Source organism: Rattus norvegicus, chromosome X, assembly GCF_036323735.1.
Source record: "Rattus norvegicus strain BN/NHsdMcwi chromosome X, GRCr8, whole genome shotgun sequence".
NCBI lineage: Eukaryota > Metazoa > Chordata > Mammalia > Rodentia > Muridae > Rattus > Rattus norvegicus.
In genome coordinates, this window is record NC_086039.1 from 16288234 (window position 1) to 16307392 (window position 19159).

The following is a 19159-nucleotide window of genomic DNA, read 5'->3' on the forward strand; positions in this document are numbered from 1 at the left end:
CAGACGCAACTAGCATACAGTTTATGCTGATCGTGTTTCAGGATATGAAGTCCTTAAAAATGAGACTTGTCAGAGTCTGTCCGTTTGGTAGCTGGCCCACTTGAATTCCTCTGTTCTCCATAAGGAGGATAAATTACTCTTTGTGCCTCTTGGGACATCAGGATAGATCCTCTCACCCACTGAGGGATCATGGAGCCTGAACTTATGTCCTGGATGTCTCCAGTATTACATGTGCAAATAGAAATTATTCTGCCCTCAATGTCTACCAGAATGATGTGTTATTCTCAGAAGATGTTGCACCTTTGCTCCCAATAGTATAGTTCCTGAAATCACAGTTCCCAAGGTCTCTCATAGAGTACCCTAGCGGAAAATTCAGAAAGTATTGATCCATTTATAGACTGACTTAAAGAGTAGTTTAGAAAACAGAAAGGATTGGTAGTTTTGGTCCTAAATTCCTTTGTAATTAAAACAGGAGAATTAACTGCAGTGGGGTATTGCATTATATCCATGTGTAAGAAAGCTAACTCCAAAACTCCTTGAACTGTCAACAAGCCAATGCCCACAACACATCAACGTGAGCTAATGCTTTTTGATACTAGATCAGATGACTGACTGGTCCTTTAATAAAGTCAAAGGATGTCAAAGGAGTCAAAGGATGCTAGAGCAATTTTAAAAGTTCAAATAAACCCAGAAATATGATCAAGAAGAGTAAGAACAAAATGGAAGAAATTTAAAAAAATAAATCATTATGACCCAATTTCAATATGGATGTATTTATAGCTCTTCAGAAAATCACAGATTAAACAGGGTATACAGTAGGCCTCATGTCTTCCCTAGCTGGGACCTGATACTTGCCTGTCTAAGTGCTCTCAGTTCATCTTAGGGTTGAAACATTAGAAGAAATCGCCTACATAACCAATCACATGTATCAGAAAAGGAGGGAATCTTAAATGTACATTAGCTTCGTATACTGAAAATGATGAGGTGGGGGCAATGCTAGACACTGCTGTTCTTGCCTGAAGAACTTAGCTGCTGATGAATTCAGCGACACAGAAATGCATTTCTGGATATAAAAAATATACTGTTTGGGGCCAAAATGCTGTGCTAGCCATGTTGGTCTGTTCTCGATGCTGATGCCTGACTTTGCAAGGTCAAACATGATGTGCTTTGCTTTGGCTACTGTGAGTCTGTAGTATACTTATTTGAAGTGGGCTCATTGATTCTCACAACCATAAGTTTGAAGAATAAATAGCTTGTCCTCCAACCTCCCATCTTGATGGATCCAATTTGAGAAAGGACCTCAGCTCGCCAAGATCATTTCCAGGACTGATGCATCCACACAGGGAAAGAGTAGCCTCTATCTTCCTATAATAAACTGGATTTTTAAAATAATAGTAGTAGTAGCAGCAGCAGCAGTAGTGGTAGTAGTAGCAATAGTAGTAGTAGTAGTAGTAGTAGTAGTAGTAGTAGTAGTAGCAATAATAATAATAATAATAGTAATATAAAGGTAAGTTCACCTTTAAACAGAGATCTTAATAACTTAAAGAAACTAAAATATTTGCTATAATCTCGAAGCTTCCTTCCTTATCTTCCTTATGGAGACACTAAAATACAAGGCTTAACAGGGGGAAATGGAGCCCTATGCCTCCACACCCCAACCTTTAATGATTCTAGAGCCATTTCTGTGAATTCTGATTCTGGCTGTACTTCCACACTCCAGACACACAAGCCACAAAGAAAAGACCTGCGATAAAAGACTTCAAATTAGAGCTGTAAACATGCTGTCAAGAGAAAAAGCTGCTTCTGTGCTACCTTCCACTTGCAATCCTGCAGCTTCAGTGTGGTATAACGATCTCGCACTGGGAAGAATCGTGATCAGATTCACTCAGCCAGAGGTGGAATGGCTCTTTCTTGGGAAGACTGAGGAAACTGGTCGCTGGCTCATATGTCCTTGTCCTCCAGCAAGTCCATCAAACATGTTTAGATGGCAAGATTTCCAAGGATTTCATCTCAGTGCTGACGAACTCTTCTGTCTTGCCTCATTGGCGAGGAATGACGTAAGAAAATATAAACTTTGTGGAACCTCCAGAGTCCAGTGAATAAAGGCCGGAGTTTGAAGGTGGAGTTTCCTAAAGAGCTCTTTTGAACATTGATCCTCACAAATAAATCCCTGGCCATAAGGAAGATAAGAACAGATGATTTGGGAGAAGCAAGAAGTTGGCAATGTCCAGAAGCCTGCTTGAGCCCCCTAGTCTACAAACTGCTTCGGGAAAGGCTGATGCACAGTCACATGGCAAAATACAAGCGCCAAATACCCTCATAGGTAGAGCAAGTTCTTTAATCCACCCAAAGTCCCACTTCTGGCTGTCATTTAATTTGCAGGTAGTGTTACTTATTTTAATACCATTACTCCGTAAGAATGTAATCTTCCTGAAGGCAAGGGAGTTATTTACTGATATGCACAAAAACATCTAGAACAGTCTTAAAGTAGTATCTGATAACAGGATCTGATTAAATTTTTTCAAATGAATGCACTAAAGTAAGAATGTCATTATTAAAGTGCCCTGAAGTACAAGAAGTAATGTGGAAACATTGTAATACCGTTAACTTGATTTACTTAAATGCTTATGTCAGTCTTGAATCCCTTTGTTCTTGTAAAGGTGAGAAAGTCAACATTTTATAATTTCTGCCTCTTTTTTGTCAGTTTCTCCCCAAAATCTGGTGACCCCTATACTGTACTTTGATTCAGTGACTTTACAAATTCTATTTTACTAAATAACCCTGTGTGACAGATATACTTTCCAAATATGGTCACAGTATGTCCTATACTATATCCTCCCCACCCGGCAACAGTGTACATGACTTCGGCATTCCTCTCTCTAAGAAATAGGCATGTGCCACATCCCCTTGAATTTGGATAGGCTTGCGGCTCTCAATCAATAGACTGCAATGGGAATGTCATAACATGATATCCAAGGCAAAGTGACAAAAGGTGAGTCAGCTTCTGAATCACATGCCAGACCATTCACATTTGGAGACTCAAGTGCTTTTGTGAAAGGCTGACTACCTTGAAGTTTCCATATTGCGGGAAAGCCCAGACAGCTGATAACATCAACTGGCAGGCATATCAATGAGCCTCTTTGGAGATCCAGTCCAGTGAACTTACTGAAATTCCAAACAAGCATCACTCTCCCAAGCCCATCTAGAATTACCCAGCCACAAAACTATGAGCAAAATAAATTAAGGATTAAGGTACTCCTTTTCAGGGTAATTTGTTATTCAACAAAGATTAAATATTCTGCTAGCTTCCTATCATTCAATGATTTGTTAATTTTTATTGTATGTGCATTGGTGTTGTGCTTGCATGTATGTTTGTGTAAGAGTGGTAAATCACTTGGAGCCAGATTACAGACAGCTGTGAACTGCCATGTGAGTGCTGGGAATTGAACCTCGGTCCTATTAGTGAACATCCAGTGCTCTCTAACAAGTGAGCCATTTCTCCAGCTCCAGAGAAGTCCCTTCTTATCAACAGCATCTACTTAACAGGGAAGAAAAGTAGACAGGAAAATAATTATCTCAGAGGAATCTAGAAGAAATAGAAGCATGGAGATATTCAGAAAATTATGCCTGAAAAATTCCTTTCTTTTAGAAGTAGGGATTACTCAACAAAAAAGTGTGTAGCCTGTATAAAATCTTACCATGGCCATTTCTTTTACTCTCATCTGCAAGATTTGCCCTGATAGTCACAGAATTTCCAGCAGCATTTGCTGACACAGAACTCCCAGCACATGGTTTTTGCAATTTTGCTGAACTGCTCAGTTCTAGTTCTTCCTCTGTTTTTCCTTATTATGTAAATTGTTTAAAACTATGGGTAGGAAGCAGTATCTGTGCTTTTACCAAGAAAATCACATAAAATTATGCACAAATTTGCAAGAAAAAGAGTATTAAAATAAAACGTTCTTTGTGGAATCCACTGATATCTTAGGACAAATGTAAAAAACATAAGTAAATTTGTGTCTCATAAACCTAGACACTTTATGTTATGGGTACATATGTCATCTTAAAAACAACTTTCAAAAATATATCCAACTTTCTCTGCAAGGATTCATCTTCAAAATGGTTAAAGTAACTGAATTGTACTATATCCAGTCTTTACACCCTGTCCTGTGTGAAAATTCATCCTTGACTTATTAGCTTAACATAATTTGTTAGATTAGCAGTTTAAATGAACATGATTGGTTAGATTAAAATAACTGGACACTTAGTGTTTCTTTTCCATTCTCAGCCTTTCTCTTGCTTCAGAGAAGCACCATAACCATAAAGCTAGTTGGGGAGGAAAGGATTTCTTTGGCTTACACGTTGTAGTTCATCATTGGAGGAAATCAGAAGAGGAACTCAAGCTCGGCAGGAACCTGAAGGCAGAAACTTATGCAGAGGCCATGAAGGGTGCTGCTTACTGGCTTGCTTCCCATGACTTGCTCAACCTGCTTTCTTACAGCACTCAGGACTACCACCCCAGGGGTGTCCCCAAACACAATGGACGGGGTCCTCCCCCTTTAGTCACTAATTAAGAAAATGCCCTACAGCTGGGTCTCAAGGACAAGTTTCCTCAATTGAGGCTCCTTCCTTTCTGATGACTCTAGCTTGTGTCAAGTTGATACACAAAACCAGCCAATATACACACTTCCATTTCTTCTCAAAACAGCAGCCATCATATGTTGGATTCTACCCCTCAAAAGAAAGGCCATAGTCCATAGGACTGCCTACGTGGTTCTTAGGTCTTCTAAAACATCTCTCCTATTTCTATTATGCCCCCATCTCGCTCCTTCAGCTCCTACCATCTTGTATACCTTAATGTTTCTCAAATATACTAGCTCAGAAAATTAATTTGGACTGTTTCCATAACAGTTTCCTATTCTTTGAGTAAAGGATGGTGCATGGCTTGACTCTCGTGAAACACTGCCCAACTTATTACTTTTTCAAATATTATCACTTATCAATTTTTTTTACTTATTTTCTCTCTCACCTGTATCCTGCCACTAGACTGAAATCTCAGCAGGATTCTTTTCTGTGTTGATTTCTGTTGTAGTCTGAGTATTCAATGTGCAATTCATGGTCAATGTCTACTTATGGATCTCTGTGACTCTGTTTAAAATTCGTGTACTGGTTCATTTTTTTTGTCAACTTGACACAAACTGGTATTATTCAGGAGGAAGCTTCAGTTGAGAAAACTGTTTCCATAAGAATGACCCATGTGTAAGTCTCTGGAGCATCTTTGTACGCTTAGATTATTCTTCTCTTTTCTTTAAGATTTATTTATTTTATGTATATGAGTACACTGTAGCTGTCTTCAGACACACCAGAAGAGGGCATCGGATCCCATTACAGATGGTTGTGAGCCACCATGTGGTTGCTGGGATTTGAACTCAGGACCTGTGGAAGAGCAGTCAGTGCTCTTAACCGCTGAGCCATCTCTCCAGCCCCAGCTTAGATTTTTCAAAACCTACTTTAATATGGCTTCTTAAAGGTTTTATCCTCCCTTCTAGCCTATCAGCCACCAGAGGAGGTCTGCTCTGGTTTCTGCCTACAGGTCCAGTTCTGCCTTGAGATCCTGCCTTAAATTCCCCTGGTGATGGACTGTATGTAGCCTGTAAGCCAAATAATCCCTTTCTTTCTCACGTTACTTTTGGTCATAGCATCTTATGATAGCAAAAAAAGCAAAGTAAGAAAATGCTTAAATCATTTTTTGTTATTTGTGTGTGTGGCCACATACAGGCCACAGTGTGAGTGCAAAGATCACAGGATGACTGTGGAGTGTCACTTCTTACTTCCATCCTTAGGTAGATTCTGGGTCACTGGGCTTGCATAGCAAACGCTTTTATCCACTGAACCATCTCCCTGATCCCTCCCAATGTTAAAATATCCTACCCACCGATGGCTGGCCCTTTTTACCTACTTTCTTGACCAATGACTTACTTGTAAATCTCTGCCTTGGACAGTCATAAAATTGTATAATTTAAACAGATATTTTTTCTTTTTTGTTGTTTTTTTCTCTATGTCCAGTATTATCAACTTTAACCTTTTTTGTTAACCATTATGTACTATTCATAGTCACCTTATATTATTAAAGCCAGGCACAACCAGCAAACAACTGACACCACATTATCTGGAAAAGAACAGCAGTGTTTCATTGGTCATATTGGTCAGCAATGATCTGTACCTTTACTTATTAGATATAAGAAGAATATGTCAATTATATTATACCATAGGATACTATGATGTATGCAACTGGACTGCACTCTGATTAAACATAGATGCATGTTTTACCAGGGCTAAAAGCTCTCTTTTAAAGTGATGAATCTAAATACGATATGCTAAATTGGCAAGTGGGGTTGGGGACTGTTCCTTAGTTACAGTAATATTTTAAACTGAAAACTACAAAAGCTTTCTACAAATGAGTATTTCTTAGGTTTATTCCAGCAGTTAGAATTCTAAAAGGAAAGTAACAGTTAAGAATTCCTATAGTGTGCACCTGCTTGGAGAAAGTAGACTGCTGGGGGTTGCTGGGGGGATGATTTTAAAGGATAAGTTTTGTCCCCTGGTTACTTTCTTTCTGTCATCTCTTTCTTATTTTGGCCATGTTGAAGTGACTAACCTCAGTATAACCTCCCTGCAATCATGCTCTCCTTTATCACAGCCAAGAAACAGCAGAGTGAGTTAACCACAGACTGATGTCTCTGAAACTGTGAGCCAAAAACAAATGTCTTGCTATAAGGTTGTCCGTCAGGTATTTTGTTACACCAGCAAAAAGTCTGACTAAAATGTATTTTCCCAATGTAATAGATCTTGATTTTCTGATTAAATATACATATTTGCTGAAAACTTTAAAAATATTTGTGTGTGGTTCAACAGCTGTTAATAACATAATAGTGATACTATGTATTAACAATATGGCAAGACAATGTTTCTATTTGGTATCTTTGAAGCCCATGGTTATGAGTAAAAGGATAATTTTATTTTTTGTATATCCCATTCTTAGGAATTTTCATTAATATAAGAAGTGAATTAAAAGAGCAAATATTCCTTAATAGCTGTTATTAAGTATGATTATTAAACCCCTATGCAAACATTTTCTCATGTCTTCTCAATATGAGATGATTGCTCAGAATGTCTTGACCAGAATGCCTACCAAATGAAGACTGATATTTGTAAGGAATGTGAGTCTCAATCCATAATCTAAAATAAAGAACAGTCCATTATCAGAAAATCAAGCTGAACTGATGGCATTAGGTTGGCAAGGATTAACAGAGTCATGGAGCTGGAAAGATCCAAGAAATTATCACCTTAGGCCTTTTCTTCAAGAGTAAAAAACTTGCAACCATGACAATCATCCAGCATGAAATAATCAGTGACTATAACGAGGCAAGTCATACGATTTTACATATGTGATTTTGAAGATTACTTTTCTGAAAAATCAGAAACCATTTTTGAAAGGAGATTTGTGAGGTGGGAAGTAAAATCGCAAGTGAAAAAATTTGGATGTCTTTCTTAGGCCCTCTATTGCTGTGATAAAATACCATAGCCAGAAAGCAACTTCAGGAAAAATGTGCTTATTCAGGTTTACAACTCTCATGTGACACTCTATCCCTGTGGGAAGTCAGGCAGGATCTCAAGGCAGGAGCTGAACAAATCATGGAGGGGTTCAGCCTACTGGCTGAGTTCCCCTGGCTTGCTCAGCTTGCTTTTTTATAGAACCCACAACCATCAGCCCAGGCATGACACCACCCACCATGCTGGACACACTTCCCCACTGACCACTAAGAAAATGCTAGATTCCTGCTTCTCAGATAATTCTAGCATGTTAACAAAACCTTTCAAGTTAACAAAAACCTTCAACCAGGACACTGGATTAGGATAATAATAGAAAGAATGGAGAGATTTGTAAAGTATCAAAAGAAATAAGTAAGGAACTATACAGAATGTGGTGACCAAATGGGGGAGTAAGGGAAAAGAATGAAGGCTTAATTCTTCTTTCCACTCTGAGCAAGTGGGTCAATGGAGGTAATGCCCACCAAGCAAAGCAACATACGAAGCAGGAGAGGAATGGAGGACAGTCAGAAGAACAGTGGTAATTCAATTTTCAAACCTGAAAACTACATTATTATGGTAGAGAAATAAATTGCACATATTATTATACATATATGTAGAACACATATAATCATCAAGGGACTATCATTTAACTGCAAGAAGAAAGCAAACTAAAAGTAAAGCAACACAGAGAAAAGCAGATTAAGTCCATAAAAACCACTTGAAATCACTGGGAGGACCGAGTCAGCCAGGCTGACTCCATGACAGGCTGCAAACGTGCAGTTTGGGAGACTAAGCCTAGTTTTGTTTCCAAGAAAGTTCCCAAACGAGTCAATTCTAGGAAAAAACCACCCCTTACAGGCAGCCATCCAGGAAGCTCCCTTACCACCTAGCCTGAGCCCAGCTCAGGAGCAGCCCATCAGGAGCTGTAGAAGCTGCCCCACCACCTAGCTTGAGCCAAGTATGCAAATCCGCCAGAGCTTTAACCAATCACAGACACCCATACCCTTGAAGATAGAGCCAGTCAATCAAGTGAAAGAAAGGCACTAGTCATTAATTCCCACCCTAACAGGATTTAAGTTGACCATGCAAAGTCCACACCTTGGTCGTCTTCCATCCCAATGGATGGTATTCCTCTGCAGAATAAAAAGCTCTTTGCTGCGACATACTATTTAAGTCTGGGGTATCATCATTCGTGGATCATGGACCCTTATAATATTATGTGTGTGCACATGTATTTAATTATAGAATCCCAATAAATATGTTAGAAGAAAAAAACAAAAGCTCAGGGTACACTGGTGTTGATGGAGACGAGCTTTGGAAATGAAGCACTACATGGTGAGCAGTTCAGAATGAAGAAGATTGGCCGAACCAGTTTCTAGTCTAGTTCCTTTTCCCAATGGTGCCACCATATGTTTCCTCAAGAAACACCATCCCTCATTCCCAAAACATATGATGTAACAGTAGCTAAAACAGTCATGTGTATTAAAGGGTCGGTGTGTGTGTGTGTGTGTGTGTGTGTGTGTGTGTGTGTGTGTGTGTGTGTGTGAGAGAGAGAGAGAGAGAGAGAGAGAGAGAGAGAGAGAGAGAAGCCTGCCCAACCAGAAACAATTATGAGCTTCATTATCTAGAATCATTAGGAACTCTGTATTGCTAACGTAAGAGACTTAACCTGTAGCCACTGCAAGTCTTCATATGACTGCAAGAAGAAAGTATGCTTAAGGATAAACCCGCACAAACGTGAAAAGAAATATAATACAAGTACACCCTGCTCTTGCTAGAGTGCCCATACCTGGGCTTACTTAAAGGTCTTGTCCCTCATAGAGCCCTGTAAATGATTCTTTTGCTCATATATGTATCTGACGCAAAAGAAAGAGGTCCGGATATTTGCAGGGTTTGACTTTTGCTTTCTTCTTATTTTTGAATCAAGGTCTTGCTATGTTGTCCTGTTTGGACCTGGAAACTTTTACATAGACCAGGTTGGGCTCACAGTCCAGAGATCTGCTTTCTTCTGCCTCGAACTGTTAGTGCATGCTACAATACCTAGCATTTTTCTTTTTTTTTAAAGATATAATTAATCAATTAATTTGTGTGTGTGCACCTGCACATATGTTTGCAGATACATGCATCTGTGCAAACGGAGGTAAAAAAAAAGTGTGTCATAGTCCTCAGAGTTAGAGGGGCTGATGTTTGTGAGATGTAAAGCTCATTACATGTGTGGAGGGATATGAACTTCAGTTTGCATGATTGCCCAGCAAGTTCCCGTAACTGTTGAGCCGTATCTCCAGCCCACAGGTTCTGTTTAATTGAGGTAGGTCACTGTGCTTTTTTGGAGAAACTAGATAGCTGCAGAAGGGAGAGAGAGAGAGAGAGAGAGAGAGAGAGAGAGAGAGAGAGAGAGAGAGAGAGAGAGAATGAGTATGCTACCAAAGTGAAATTTGAAAGAATGACAGAGAATAGACTATTCCTAAATTCTTGAACAGTGAATGAATGGAAGTATTAAAATACAGCCTGATAGCACATTCCTGCTTCACCAAACCTAGCTCTATGACCTTGAAAATGCTTCTATTTCCTAAGATTTAGTTCTTTCATTTGTAAATGGACAATTAAAACAGATTCTTTCTCATAGGATGGCCTAACATCTACAAAGGCTTAAACTTTTTATGTGGCTCTGCATAGATGTTAAGCATTGGCCTCCAAACCTTCTTGTTCTGTGTGCACTTGCTTCAATAAATGGATTACTGTTGCCCATTTATCAACCGATTTAATCTTCCTAAATCACTTCATCAGAGAAAGGAGTCATAGAGATTGGGCATTTTGTTTTATTTATTCTTCCTCAATGATTCTTAAACCAAGTGTTTCCCACTCACAAGCCTAAAGTGTGTGTGTGTGTGTGTGTGTGTGTGTGTGTGTGTGTGTGTGTGTGTGTGTGTGTAGAGGTGTGTGTGCACATGAGAGAGAGAGAGAGAGAAAGAGAGAGAGAGAGAGAGAGAGACTCATCTAATGTGAAAGGAGAAACCATGCTGATAATAAAGATTCAAGATGAGAAATTTCCTTGTTGTGCATGAGACAGAATAAAATTAATCTTTTTGCAAGGCTATCTCGCTCTGCAGTGGGGAAGCTAAAAGTGTGTGACAGAAAGCCATGTGTGTGGGCAGCTCTGTAAAGACAGATTGAAGAGTGCACGAGTGAATGAACATTCTTGCTCCGTTCTTTCCAGTCCTTTAAATATCAGGGGAGAATTCAATCATTTCCACTTACTTTACTAATATCTCATAATTAAAAAACAGTCCTGAAAATGTCTTTGGATCTCTGTAAATTGAAGTCCTTCTTGAAAACGAGAGAGAGAGAGAGAGAGAGAGAGAGAGAGAGAGAGAGAGAGAGAGAGAGAGAATACAATCCAGGCTTTATATTTCTTAAATAATTATATTTTCTCCTTCAACAAAAATACTCCAGAAAAATCATTAATATTAATCCAGTCTTAAGATACAGTCCAATGCCTCATATTTAGTAAAAATTCACAACCACAAGAACTAATATATATTGTAAACCACAAAATATCTTAGAATATAAATATATTATATAAATATAAATAATATGAATATATATAAAGCATAATTTAGCTCCCTATTTTTGTCAAGAATAGAGAATTTTGACTTATATCTTGCATGAGGTAATTAAATCAGAATTCAGAAATGGTGGATAACCAGATTCAGATGAACTGTGCAGGTAATTGAATGCCAGTAGTCTATGGAAAGGCCTTTAATACATTCGGCCTTCTAAACAACGTAGTGATAACATAATGACTTTTTTGATGCCAGATAAATTTCTTGGAAACTTGGATATGTTTATCTTATCTCATTTACCCAATCGCTCAATGTAAATAAGATCAGACCATTTATTTACTACAAGATAATTCTAGTTTCTGCTGTGGACTCGTATGCAGCCCAAAGGAAGATATACAATTTTGAGGTAGACTAATGAATCAACACCTGGATCTCTCATTTGTCCTTTTTCGCAAAATAAAAGAGAAAAAAACATGGTTTTGCTATGGGTAAATAAATAAATTAATAAATAATAGTAGGGTTTGCTTTCCTAAGAATCGTATTTTATATACTCTCATAATAAAAATATCATTTAGTTCCCCATTTTGGTCAAGAATATGATTTGAAATTTTTCCCTTGCAAAACATTTGAAGAAGAAAACGTTGAATATTGGATTTATATATTTGAGATTTGTAAAGTTTTAAGGACTTTGTGGTTTTATCTACTATACAAAGAAAGCTTCTCTTTTTAACCATTAGGATAAGGTTTTGCTGCATAATGTGGGGAGCGGGTGTGGAGAGAGAAGAAAAGAAAAAAGAAAGATTCTTGCTTGCATGCTGTAAGGTTCCTGAATAAACTGCTTTGAGAAGAACGCTGTGTTGTCGCTCTTTTCTGCGGGTCGGAGACAGAAGCAACAGCATAAAAAAGTAAAAATTCCAGCCAGGTGTAGTGCCCCTGACTTTAATCCCAGTACTCAGGAGGCAGAGACAGATGGATCTCTGTGAGTTCCAGGACAGTCAGGAATACAGAGTGAAACCCTGCCTCAGATATAAATAAATTAAATAAATAAATAAATCCTCAAAACTTCACAAGCATAATATTATTTTATTTTGCTCTGTTTTAAAGAAGCCCCAAGTCACAGAATACATTTATCAGATTGGTAGGGTCACCCGTTATTATATGGAGACACAGATTCAGATACATATTGATCTGTGAGACATCTTGAAATTAGTGATATATTAACTTTATGACCTACAAACTTGAATCCAACCTCATTAAAAGCCTATGGAGATTTTATGGTACCCTCACTGCATAGTCTCTCTGTCCAGTACAATGCAGTGCTATTGGGAGAAAATTTCTCTTAGTCCTGTCAGGGTCCAGCCTCAACACAGGTTCAGAATTCTCAACTGGAAGCAAGGATATCTGGAAGGCGCATAATAAATAAAAACAGACTACTTTTCTGGTACAAATGGACAGGAAAATTTTCAAGGCTTAAAGTTACTCTCTTCTCTCTGTCTCTGTTTCTCTGTTTCTCTGTTTCTCTGTTTCTCTGTTTCTCTGTTTCTCTCTCTCTCTCTCTCTCTCTCTCTCTCTCTCTCTCTCAACTTGAGGCTGCACATTGCATACTCTGCTTTTCTCCTGTGACCATTTTTATTGGATATTTTATGTATTCACATTTGGAATGTTATCCCCTTTCCCTTATCTCCCATACCCATCCCTCTGCTTCTATGAGGATGCTCCCACGTCAACCCATTGCACTCCCACCTCAACACCCTGGCATTCCCCTACACTTAGGAAAAGAGCCTTCAGAGGACCAAGGGCTTCTCCTCCCACTGATGCCCAACAAGACCATCCTCGGCTACATATGCGCCTGGAGCCATGGGTCCCTCCAAGTGTACTCCTTGGTTGATGGATTACTCCCTGGGAGCTCTTAGGGGTCTTGTTGGTTGATACTGTTGTTCTTCCTATGAATTGCAAACCCCTTCAGCTCTTACAGTCCTTTCTCTAACTCCTCTATTGGGGTCCCCATGCTCAGTCTGATGGTTAGCTGCAAGCATCCCCATCTGTGTCAGTGAGGCTTAAAGTTGCTCTCCTTTCTCTGTCTCTGTTTCTCTGTTTCTCTCCCTCTGTCTCTGTCTCTGTTTCTCTCCCTCTGTCTCTGTCTCTGTCTCTCTCTGTGTGTCTCTGTCTCTGTCTGTGTGTCTGTCTCTTAGGAGACAACCATATCAAGCTCCCATCAGCAAGTACTTCTTGGCAAGAGCAATAGTGTCTGAGTTTGGTGGCTGCATATGGGATGGATCCCCAGGTGGGGCAGTCTCTGGGTGACCTTTCCTTCAGTCTCTGTTCTACTCTCTGTTCCTGTATTTCCTTTAGACAGGAGCAATTCTGGGTCAAAATTTTGAGAAGGGTGGGTAGACCCATTCCCCAACAGGGGGCCCTGCCTAACCTATGGATATGGTCTCTACAGGTTCTCCTTCCCCTTTGTGGGGAGTTTCAGCTGATCTCATCCCTGTTTGGTCTGGGAGCCCCTTGCTTTTTGCTTTTCTTTTCTTGAACTCCCACACTCCTACACACCTCTGTGCACTTCCCTTTCACATACACACTCTTCACACACACCTCACACACATCTCACACACACCACATGCACTCTCCTTTCACTCACACACTCTCTCCACACACACCTCACATTCTCTCTTCGCTCGCTCTTCACATGCCCCTCTCATGCTTTCTCATTCTTCCCACGTCCACCTCACGTGCTCTCCACTCGCTCTTCATTTGCTCTCTTGCCTTCCTCTTGCCCCAGTCTTTTATTGATACTCCAAAAGCAGGTAGAAAAAAGACATTGTATAATCATTGCCAAATCGAATTCAAAAGAATAACCATATCACACAAAGAATCAAGAATTACAATTGTTCCCCCAAAGTTTCAAGCTTCCCCTATTTCTAGGCCTGTAGCCAAAATAATGATAATTGCAAACTTATCATTATTTGAACTTTAATTTTTAACTTATTACACTTTGGAGCTTGGAGCTCTAAGGGTCAACTTCTTGCTTTTTCCTGTGAAGCTCTAATGATAAATGACATGGGCAAAACTTCAGGCAGTGGCCAGAAAGAGTCACGTTAACTCTTAACTCAGCAGCTCCGTTAGCTTTCTGCTTCTGTATATTGCACACAATGATTCTCCTAAGAATTCCAGTGTTTTGACTTAGTTTTACTATATATAATTTTATGGATTCTATACTTCCTTATCCAGGAACCACTCTCGAATGTTGTGCAAAACCTACTTCAAAACTTTAATAACTTTTTTGTTTCTTGGGGTTGGCTCTATTTCATTGTCTAATAATTTCTTCAAACGTTCTTTGCAAGTCAAGCATTAATCTGGAACTATGGTTGTGCAGTTATTACATTGTTTCCGAGATGAGAACACACAACATATACCTGGACCATTAGGGCTGTGCTGTGCTGTGCCCCTATGCCTCAATTTCCAATTGTTTAAGAATCGTTACATCAAGGAACATCTAGTTTCACAGAATTCACCACAGCAGAAGAAAGAAGTAGGAAAGTCAGATATAATAGAATAATTATGCACACCAAGGCCAACTGAAAGGCAGTCACACACAAATGAACTCTATACAGCCGTTGTCCAGGGCTAAGGTTAGGAGAAATGGGAGCAACCTTTTCTTTTTACAAAGAGCTGGCTTTTGAAATGTCTCCGCCTCAGCCTACTGCTGGCAGTCCCTGTCATGGTATGCTGGCCCCAGCATAGTTGCATGCTTATCCCTATAGATAGAAAGAAATGGCTGAACTGTAAACACAAAGTTTCGACTTTCTATGGCTTTAACTGAGGACACGTGCTTGTTCTTGACTACCAAGAACACTGATAGAAGTCATCACGATCTGGAGAATTGCTGTTCACCCTTAAGAACAAAAACGAGCAAACTATTATGCTGTTGCCATATAGGACTCACAGAACAACACTCAGAAGCGGCCTTTCCCTTCAAGGGGAAAAGAAGAATATCGTGATACAACTGAGCTTGTACCAAGCTCGACTTGGGAGCGGACAGGACCCGGCAATATTTAGATTCTTTGAGCTTCTGAAGACAAAAGGCTTAGAAGACATACTGCACACCTTAAAATGAACTGTAATATAGCACAAAGAGAATCTGAGATTATTACATCCTGCCAGCAGCAAACTGGCAAATCCTTTACTTAGGTGCTTACACGTGTACATCTAGAGAAGACATATTCATACACACAAAGATTTGAAGCCTCTAGAATCTTTTGGCCATGATGATTGGCTAAGATTTTAATCCTTGTAGCCCCGTTCATAATGACTGAGAGAGATGACTGTACTGTTCAAAACATAAATAATAACACAGAATCGTCAAAATCTTATATGTACAGATGAGGGGTAGAAGGGTTGAGAAAAGGAGTTTTACAAAATGCTGAAACCTGAATCTAAAGAAAATAGAAGTATATGAACTATGAAAAGGTTATACCTGACATAAAAATAATCTATGAGTTCATAAAATTAGCAATATTAAATATATATAAATATATTTATACATTAAAGAACCAAAGAAAGATTTTATAGCCAAAATATGAAATATATAAATTAATTAACTAAAGAAGTTTGTCAGCAGATTTAATCAAGTAGAACAAAGAATTTCTGAACTTGAAGATGAATGCATCTCTTCTGAAATGGTCTCATAAGAACAAAATGAAAAGAGAATGAAAATGAGTGAACAGAACCTAAATGTACATATAACTATGGCTCTCTATTCCTCCTCCTCAAGGAAAAGTCTTTCTGTAGCAGACAGGAAGTGTTACAGAAAGATGCACTGATCAAAATGCAAAAGCTCCTAATTAAAACATCTACAATATAATCCTTACACAGAAAGCTTAGGAAACATTATATGGGGGGGAAGAGACCATATGTGTGTGTGTACACACACACACACACACACACACACACACACACACACACACACATATATATATATATACATACATACAATATATACATACATATATACACATACATATGTACATATATACACATACATATACACACCACACACACAAACATATATATATACATACATACAATATATACATACATATATACACATACATATGTACATATATATACATACATATACACCACACACACACACACACATACACACACACACACACACACACACACACACACACATATATATATATATATATATATATATATATATATATATATATATATATATGTAATGATACCACCAACTGCTTGGTGAGCCTCATGGTTTCTTGTTGCTGATTCCTGTGTGGTGTCTGACTAGTCGACTGGGTTGCAGCTGCTGATTTGTGTTTGGTGTTGGTTAGTGGACTGGACAGAGAACAATGGAGATTGGAATCACTCCAAAGAACTACTTCTAAACGGGCTCGCTTCTCCTGTATCCTAATAACCTTTCTTTCCCACCACCTCTGGTGCATGGTGGGATAGAGGGGAAGTTGAACACTTATTAAAATAGGCTGTGAAAAGTATATGCCTATAACAGCCGATTAATAACTTCTTTCTTCAATATTCCTCCACATATCTAAACGATTTTGTCATCTCGCAGTCATTATGAACATGGTTCACGCATGCAAAAATTTAACCAATAATCATGAGTAAAACATTCTAGAGGCTTCATATGTTTGTGTAAATATGTCTTCTCTGGGTGTCTGACTGCAGGCACCTAAATCAAAGGATATACCTTCGTTGTTGGTAGGAAGTAAGGATCTCAATTTCTTTCCTTGTAGGAGACTCAGTCTTCACAGGAACAAGTTCCCTGAAAGGTTATCCAATTCTAAGCAACATCATATGGGCACGATATGAGCTACACTAAATGATCTCAGGTTATATCTACAAATTTCTATGTAAATATGTAACCATAATAACTAAAGGATAAAAGGCCATGAATTTGTGAAGAAATGAGGACATATGGGAGGATGAAAGGATGTGGGGGTGAGGGAATAATGTAAATACAGCATTCACATATGAAATTCTCAACAAATAAAATGTTTTTAAATAAGTCTAAATGGCTTATGTGATACCATCAAGTGGAAAAAATATATGTTTCACGGTAGTTTTAGATGAGAAAAAATTGAAAAGACTAAAAATACACACACACACACACACACACACACACACACACACACACACACACACGCACGCACAGAGACATCACTACAGACAAAAACCTGCTAACCAAGATTCAATATCTGGCAGAACTTTTATTCTGAAATGAAGACAAGGATAATCCCAAGCATTAAAATTTGCGGGCATGCACCATCATTTTCCTGATAAGACACACAAAATTGAATTATTTGACTTGAAAGGAACAGAAGATGAGTGTAGCAAAATGGAGTGCATAAGAATACAAAGTTTTATGGTCAGGAAAACTATATAGACAAATACATAATTCTGTGATTCTATAATAGTTCTGCTCAAGCCAAATTTGGCCATTGCATAGAAGTTAAAAGACAAAAATCTAAACTAGAAAATATGCTGAATGGTCAGGAATATAACAGATTTAATTTGGAATATGAATAACATTGAAAGTGTCTGGAGGTCAAGATGGAAAAGTGAGGATTTTGTGTGTGATAAAAGTTAAGTTGTAGTCTGCTTAAAATAGCTTTTTATAATTATGGGTGTTTAATTTAAGTCCATGGTAACCGCAAAGAAAATGTATCTAGGATAAAATGAAAAAAAAATCACATTCCAAAAGCACATCACTACAAAACAAAACAGAAGGAATATAGTAACATGGGGAAAGAATGGCAAGATCTACAAATCAGAAAATAATGAACAAATACGTTCCCTAGCAACAATTACATTAAGTGATAATGGATTAAGCTTGCCAATCAAGTGACAGAAGCTGTCTAAATGGATTCTAAAAATCAATATCCAATTACAGACTGTCTACAAGAGACCCAATTCAGACTCAAAGACAGGCAGTAAAAGGCTAGATAAATAATATTGGAATTACAACGAAAAAAGAGAAGAAATGGTCATATTTGGGAAAGCAGAGTAGACGTAAAAGCTGTCACAGCTGTCACAATAGATGAGTAAGGATGTTATGCAACAGTAACAGTATGAATTAACCAGGAAAACTGAACAATGATAAATATGCATGCATGACAGTCAGAGCATCTAAATTTGTTAAGAAAGGAAGAAAGAAGTAACAGTAATACCATAATAATAAGGGATGTCAGGAGACTTCGGAATATCAATAGGAAACCGAAGACCGGAACAACATTACAGAACAAATAGGCCTAACCTGCAGAACAGTGCACCTAAGCATAGCAAAATATACATTCTTCTTAGGCACATATGGAACGTTTTGTACGATATATTATGCACTATGTCACAGAAAAAGTCTTAAAATGTTTAAGGAGCTGGAAATCACACCAAGTTCTCTTTTCAAACCACAAGGAGGAAATTAAAAATAAACTGTAGAAAGAAAGTGAACAAACATGTGGGGATTAATTGACACAATAGCAAACAACCAAATACTCAGAGAACAATAATCTTCAACCCCGAAGAACTCGATATGGCAACATATGCTTATATTCCCAGTGTTTGGGAGTCCGAGGCAGAGGATTCTGAGTTTTGTGAGTCCTGGATTAACCTGGACCACCTGAGGTCCTATGTCAACAAAAGGTGGAGGCAGAGGAGAAGCCAAGCCCAAAGTTAGCTGATGTGAAGGAAAACTCAAGATTAGAAATGGTACACGTGGCATGTACAAGTGAAAGTTAGCAGATAAGTCAGTGGGGTTAGATTTGCTTTTTATAGATGCACAAACTTTTGGCTACAAAAAGAGAAGACTAAAATAGATAAAATCAAGAATTCGGGAGATAAATTACTACTGACGCCACAAAAAGTGAAAGAGTACAAGGGACTACAAAAAAAATTCATAAAAATAAACCACGAAGGGGAAGAAATGAATAAATTCCTAGAAACACAAAGGCCACTGAGTGAATTAC